Below are 7,500 nucleotides of genomic sequence, written 5' to 3'. Positions count from 1 at the left end.
TTGTGAGCACATCAGTGTATGTTCTTATGCATTTCTGTCATCAAGATAAAGCATACAGCGGGTCAGTGACAGCAGCAGGCCAGCCGAGCCAAACACATCTGTTGATAATATGATGCAAAAAACACTCATAATGATGAATGTTCTCGCTTGAGTTTTTCCAAACGCTGGCAGGTAAGCTAATCCAAATGAAAGCATTATTCACTCCGTAACATTTATTGATGTGACACTCGCACATCTGCAATCTGTCTGCCTGTCACTGGTCATAACTGCACGTTCTGCTCCATCCGGTTGTTGTTGCACAGAGATGTGTGCATTGTCGACATGGCAAGATGATTTTCTGATTACATCCTCACGGCTGCAACGTGAGGAAGCCCGCTGGGGTCTGTCCTGGCGATGTGTGCATTTTTGTGTGTGTGAAAATTATGGCTTCGGTTTCATCCTCCCAAAACAAATGTCAAAAAGTAAGCGGGATGAGTTCTCACAGACGCCTCCATCTCCTGTTTTCTCTCAGGATTTTTATCTCGTCTCCTCCTCCGCTCACGTTTATCCTTAACAGTGGATTGTTTCAGTGAATTAAACAATTTATTGTAACTTGTTAAATAGTGAGCTTTAAAGGTGCTGGAAGGCTGATTTTGTTACCTTTGGACTGAGCCAGGCTAGCTGTTTCCCCCTGCTTCCTGTCTTTATGCTAAGCTAAGCTTAGCCCTACATTAAACAGGCACATGTGAGAGTGGTGTCTTCTCATCTAACTCAAGAAAAAAGCGTGTCCAGCTTGCTTTTTCCTCTGCTTCCTCTCTCCTCTCCTCCCCTATTCCCTCTTGCTCCCCTTCATCCTCACAGCTCACACATTCTTTCTCTCGCTTTCTCAGCTTTCCTCAGGGTCATCTGTGGTAGACAGCTTTATGGGTGTAATCTCACTCCACTTCTCACTCATTTGACTTTAGGTGCACTTGGGGAGAGCATCACCTGTTAAGCCTTCAGAGGAGGTGGGAGTTTGCTCTCTTTTGACTGAGCAGATGGAGCTGAGCTGAAGGAAAATGGGGACAATGGAAAGTGTGTGATGTTGACTTGCTTATTTATTTAGTTTTTCTATAAAAGGCTCCAAGATGGCGTTTGAGCGATCAGCGTTTATTAAACTTGTTAGTGTCAGAGGGAGGATATTTTTTGTTCCCCTCACTCTTGGAATGCTTCCCATATGCTGACCACAACCACAGACATGTGTGCAGCTCCGTCATTTCCTAGCATCCTTCCACCTGACACACACACACACACACACACACACACACACACACACATGCGCAGACCTTGAATTGTTTGAACTGTACAGTCGCAGACCACAAAACCAGATTTAAGCTCAAGGCACATTTCTCCTCCCTAAAGCAGCCTGTCAATTTGTTGATATGATTAATACTCCCTTTTCCTGTCACAGGCATTGAAACATGTTTGCAATTTTCCCCATGCGGTGATGTGTTTGTTTATGCTCCGTGTCACTGCAGCTGGCGAGGGAACCCGGTCAGTTGGACCCAGCTGCGCTCCCACGGGAGTCCTCGGAGCAGAAATACTAATCAGGATTAATTAATTTCCACTGCTCCTTGCAAGTCATCCAATCGGTCTGTTTTGTGTTATCCACCCTTTGTAGCTGCATGCAGCATGTTGCCTAAGCGGTTAGTCACACACACGGTGCAATGAATGGACAGAAAGGCAGGAGTCACAGTATGTGATGTGGACTCATTTGGGTTGCCATATTTGAGTTTCTGTTTTTGCCAAAGCATTTCTATAGTGTTTCTTGAGGTCACTTGTCATTCATCCCCTTTCCTTCTCTTGGATCTCATTCCAGTTGGGCATATGGTTGCATTTACTAAAAGAGCACTCATAAAAGCAGAGCTTAGTAAAACAAAATTGCTCATCGTGGGTTTTTTTTAAGTATTCTTCTACAAAAGAGCCTATTCCAACCACAAGTGAAGCAGTGTTGTAATACATATGATAATATCCAACCCCCATCTCAATTTGGAGGAGATGGGGGACCATTTTAGTTGATTCACTTCCTACACAGGCAGTCAGTTATCATTAGTTTTACCCTGAAATGGTTACCACTGATTTATTTTTCCACTATGGGCCCTAAAACTTCCCCCGATGCAGCCTGCACCTCCCTGTCACAGCGAAGTGCTCGGTGCATCTCTCAGAAACAGTTGATGTATTTTTACCAATAAAACTCACTGTAAGACTTTCAATACCAATTCTGATTCTGGATTATACACACAGTACACACCTAGCTGAAACTAATGCAGTCTAATACAAGAGTCCTTCAATAAATCCTCCATTCATGACGAACTGTTAAAGAGAGATATTCGACTGTTTGGAGGCTGCAGTTTGTGCTGCTGTTGTATTGCATCGGGTTGCCATCATTTAACCTTCCCTCACTGATATAAATGAGGTGGGCACACTTGAAAATGAGTGTACATGCGAAATATGAAAACTCATTACACAAAAGTAATCCAACTAATCAGTGACACGTGAAGTGTTTGCTGAAACTGACAGAAACTAAAGGCCACGTAACTAAAAGATAACAAGGCAAAAATTTATTTAGTGCAACAACAAACCTTTACTTTGACTCAAGTTTACTAAAGTCAAACCATCCCACTAAACTCTGTGACTTCAGGGGGGTCAAGTGTCGACATGTAGCTTGTGAGCAGTTCACTAAAGCATCATAACCGTTCATATGACAGGCATCTATTTAGTGACAGGGTATGTCTTAAATTATCAACTGTATGAATAATAATTTTTCTCGCTGTAGTCGTTCTTCCTGCTTCATGCTGGCCATTGCAACATCCATTTCTAATGTGTCTCCACTGCAAGAGTTGAGAGAAAAAATCCTCATTTTCAGCAAAAATGTGTTCAACGGTTTATCTGGAGCTATTGTGAGGCTTAAGAAGTTAACCAAACCAAGTGGATAGCTTCCAGATTTAAAGTTTAAGCCCTTTGGGTTACTCTCCCTCTGCTGAAACACTGTCACAGTGATGAAGACTACTGATGCTTTGCTCTAAATGAACTTTGGGATACATTTTTGCCCAGAATGAGGACGGTCGATTCTGTCCTCCATCACTTCCACTGGAAACTGGTGCTGTGCCTGATTAAAGCCACCACTGCCTTCCTGCCTCTCTGCTCTGCTGCAGTGAAGCTGATTTCAATGTCAAGAGCGGCTGAACAACACGCCACAGACCTGAAACAACACTCATCCCACTTGTCCTCATGCAGTATTGCAATTCTCCCACAAGGGGTCAGCACAGCCGCCTGTGACCTGCGTGTGGGCTGGATGGTCAGTCTGTCATCACCACCAACACTGCCTCTGCCACAGGCCTTCAGTTCAGCTGACTGATGACGGGCCAAGATAATCTACCTGTCTTTGAGCTCCTATATTCATCCTGTTAGACACACACACATGCATGCATGCACGTTTACAAAAACACACTGCACACATTGATTTACAGTAGACTGCAGAAGGGATACCATTTATAAAAGACCTCCAGGCTGCACTCTGTTTGTTTGTTTGCATTTGTGATTACGGTTTGGCAGCCTTCGCTCTCCTCTCTCACGTCTCATCCACAGCGCCAAAGTCAAAATACAGTTTTATATACTTCTTTATTTGGAGCAATCCTGTAAAAACAAGAACCAGATCCAGGCACTTTTGATTCAGGGCTTCCAGGGGGAATCAAGTGCTTGACGTTTAAGTCAACCCTGTGTCTCCTTCATTAGAGAGAGACGCCTTTGTCTGCTTCATAGCTGCTTCTATTGAGGCTTTTAATGGAGAATCATTAAATCTGCCAAAGTGGAGGCGGTGAAGGTGAAAGAAAAAAACAATTTTGTCCCAGAAGAAATGTTATGTGCACTGATGTGATGGGAAAGAAGCAACATGTTCCAGTTTTAACTACTTCCTCATGTGTTTCCTACTTTTTTTACAACATCCTCACCCCTCTTTTAGTGTGGTCAACCCCAGTGTCCTGTAAAGCCACTCTCTCATCTCTCTTTGCCTCAGTGCTGCAGGACAAAAAAGCTCAAAACTGTCCCTGAAGTGCCCGTGCCCTCCTGGCCCACCTCCCCCTCCCACTGATTACTGCTCCCCTCCTCTGATGAAAAAGCCATGATGTTTACGGCTCATTTCTCCTGGATGGATTTCAGATTCCTCCCTTCTTTTTTCCCGTCTTTGTTTCTTTTTTCCCCTCTCTCTGTGTGTCTGTCAGTGTTTGATGAGGTGAATGAAGTTGGACGATGAGGGGTGGGAGGAGGGTGGGGTGAGGCGTCTTCATGGGCTGGACTGACAAGATTAGTGAGGTGCATGTGTGTGAGTGTGTGTTTTTCTGTGTGTGATGCTACAGTAGCGCAGAGATCCTGCTCATTCCACATATTTAGGTGACTGCTGCACATTATTCACAGTTCACAGCTGCTTTTTCAGGCACTCCGAGTCGCTGAGTTGTCCTCCAGATCTTGGATATGTGTTATAAGACACTGATTTCCAACTTTTTTTTGGCTTGTGAGCTCTTACAATGAAGGACTGTCTACTTATAACCCCTCATCACGAGTTACATATGTCTTAATAATAAAGAATTGTGAGCACTGAACACCAAAGAGTGAATTTTCCCTCTAAACATTCCGACTGTTTCATTTCAATAACAAGAAAAGTCCAAATAAAACACAGAGAAAAAAGAAATGTGCAGACTGTTACAAGATACGTGTATTGGTTTTCTAAAGCTCTCACCAATGCACATACAGTATTGATGGATAAAAAAAATTTCCTTTAAGTCATCAGGATTATGGAGAGTTCTTAATAAAATACAACCAGCTGCATGTTCTGTGCAGTTTTCTGATTTGAGGTCAGAGGTCAGCATGCACAGAGATGTAAATATCGCACTGCAATCCTCTTCTTTGAATTGGTCCACTGTTGCTTACTGTTGCAGGAACTAGTGTTGGGTAAATTACTTAAAAAATCATTCCCCATTGAAACTGCAAATATTCTACTAAATACTCAACAACAAAAGTAGTGAGCTACATTGCTTGTTATTTTGCTTTCATAATTTGGCACAGCTCTGCCAAAGATGCCTTAAAGTATTCAGCAACCGCTAACATTAGCTTAGCCCCAGTGACAGACCTCATCCGTCACTGCAGAGACGTCCTCTCCTCCGCTGTGGGCCAACTGACGAATGTAGGCAAAGCTAAAAGAGACGAGCTGGCAGCTAAGAATAAACAACATTTAAGTGAAACCACTTTTGATTTACTGGGAGATGCATTTCATTTCTTTTAGTAGAGGCTAACCGCCCCTCCACTCCTCCAGCGCCTACGGCAGCGTCTCTATAACGTCTCACAGAAGTAGAAATTGATGTGAACCCTCTAGAAAAGTCCCAGTAAAGGCTCCTCTCTTTGGGCTGTCTGAGACGAAAGTTGACGATTGTGACAGAAAATTTCACCAATGGCTTTGCTGACCAAAGATGGCATGTGACCGCAACAACCCACCAATCAACTGATCAAACATTGCACAAAATGATGGCTGGTGCAGCATTTTGACGGAGCCATTTTTGAATCAAGTTTAAAGAAAAAACAAACGCATGCTTGTACACTCGCAGACCAAAGCAACAGAGCCAAAACGAAAAGTTTTGCATTGCTGCATTTTTAAAACATGAGAACAAACGCTCAGATGACGCGAGCTGATGACGTGTCTCTGATCTGTCTTCTGTTTGCATCACAGCGCTACGACTCACCAGCCTGACACTAACACACTCATCTCATAGTGTGACAAACTTACACAGTTGCTGCTTCACAGTTTAAAGGCGCCTGAAGACCGCGGACAGGTCGAAGCAAAACTTTAAATACTTACTTTAAAAAAAGTAATCACGCTACTGTAATACTCAGGCCTTCTCGCTGCAGTACCCTGTTTCTGTCTCCCTCTCTCTTCCCTCCACCCTTGTCACCCAAGTCAGGCGAAGGTCAGGCTGATTTAGAGGTTTTTCAAAGGACACGGGGTCTGTTGTGTTATTCTAACCCGCAGTCCCCCTTCATTTTTTGGGCCTTAACCCCAGCGTCTCATAGCGGTCTCCCGGACCAGGAGTATCCCTCTGTCCCCGGGGCAGCGCATGGACGACTACTGTTGTCTTTTCATCACAGTGTAAGCTGGTTAATCCAGCGGCCTCGTTTATTTAGACAGGGGATCTACAGGGGTTTGCCCAGTGGACGCTGCTGCCAGTTCCACTGTGGTTAGCGAACTCTGGCTCCTGTTCACAAAGCAACAACACACACATCATCCTACAGCATCTCACGCCCTCCCCATGAATCACCCGGCTGCCACATCAATGCAACGCATCCACCTACTCCACCGTAGTTCATGTAATGTTGTTCAAACTTCATGCACAATGGATTCCACCATTGGATTCTGTGCAGTTAGACAGTGGCAGGCATAAGAGAGGATTCCTGATTATAATAACACCTGACATGCGTTGCGGTGTCTCTTCTTGGTGGACCGCCGAGGCAGTCGAGATGTAGATAGCGGACAAGGGAAGTTGATGGTCCATTGATGTTTTCGAGCTGATATTACACTGGTTTCACCTTAATCCAAACGCTCGGTTTGGAGATGTTTTGGGAGATCCGGTCGGTGGCCGTTTCACATACTTGGAGTGTTTTCAAGTTGGAACAGGACTGGCCTAAAGAGGAGCACCGCATCCAAAGTTTAATTTATAGAGGTATGATCAAGGGTTTGTTCTGTGCAGTGAAATGAGTCAGTGATAGGGTGTGATCACAAAATGTTTCCATCCAGTCCACTTCAGTTCACTTTTGGAAAGACAGGAGAAAGTAGGAAATTCTTTTGTCCAAAGATCCACCAGACCTTATCCAAATATTCACCGTGCTCTCTTCCATACTGCAGATTTGTCACTTCTATTATTCCTAAACACTTCATCAAGTGAGGCAGAACTCCAAGAACTGAATGTTTGTAGCTTTAAAGTTTGGGTTCAACATGTGCTCGGTACTGTAAGTTACGAGCAAAGAGTTGCCCAAACGTTGGGAATCAATATTTTTCAGCTCAGTTAGTATAAAGCGCACTGGCTGGGGAAGCTTTCCCCTCATAGAAATCACATTGCACCTGTCAAAATCCATCTGAATGCAAATTTAACGGCCTGTTTTTAATTTCATGATGAGTTTTCTGCTCTGTTTGGGCTGAAGAACCGCTCAGCTCCTTACGGCGTCAGTTTAGGGCCAGCGACTCAACCTCGCCTGTCTCCTCTACTAGACTTGAGCTGTGAAAAAGAAAACAATTCCCAGATACCAGCCTGCCAGTCTACCACTGAAAAAGCAAGGGAGGGGTGGGGGTTGGCGTTGGGTTGCTGGATGATGATTATAACTGGGCAGATGCCTCCTCCTGTCTGTCTCCCACTGCTCATCAGCCTAACCAGCCCTGATGGCCAAAATGCTGCGCTTCCGCGACCGAGGCTGCGGCGGCTGGACAGTCGGCTCTGCACA

The 7,500-nt window shown here is 44.5% G+C and overlaps 1 protein-coding gene across 1 annotated transcript in view; it reads right to left on the bottom strand.

Annotated features, from left to right (window-relative positions):
* The window catches only part of apcdd1l (adenomatosis polyposis coli down-regulated 1-like), a 13,425-nt gene that overhangs the window by 4,692 nt on the left and 1,233 nt on the right, over positions 1–7,500 (bottom strand). The window lies entirely within an intron of this gene.

The sequence above is a fragment of the Chaetodon trifascialis genome, chromosome 3 (genome assembly GCF_039877785.1).
Source record: "Chaetodon trifascialis isolate fChaTrf1 chromosome 3, fChaTrf1.hap1, whole genome shotgun sequence".
In the NCBI taxonomy this organism is placed as follows: domain Eukaryota; kingdom Metazoa; phylum Chordata; class Actinopteri; order Chaetodontiformes; family Chaetodontidae; genus Chaetodon; species Chaetodon trifascialis.
This window is presented reverse-complemented; position numbering and strand designations above follow the sequence as displayed.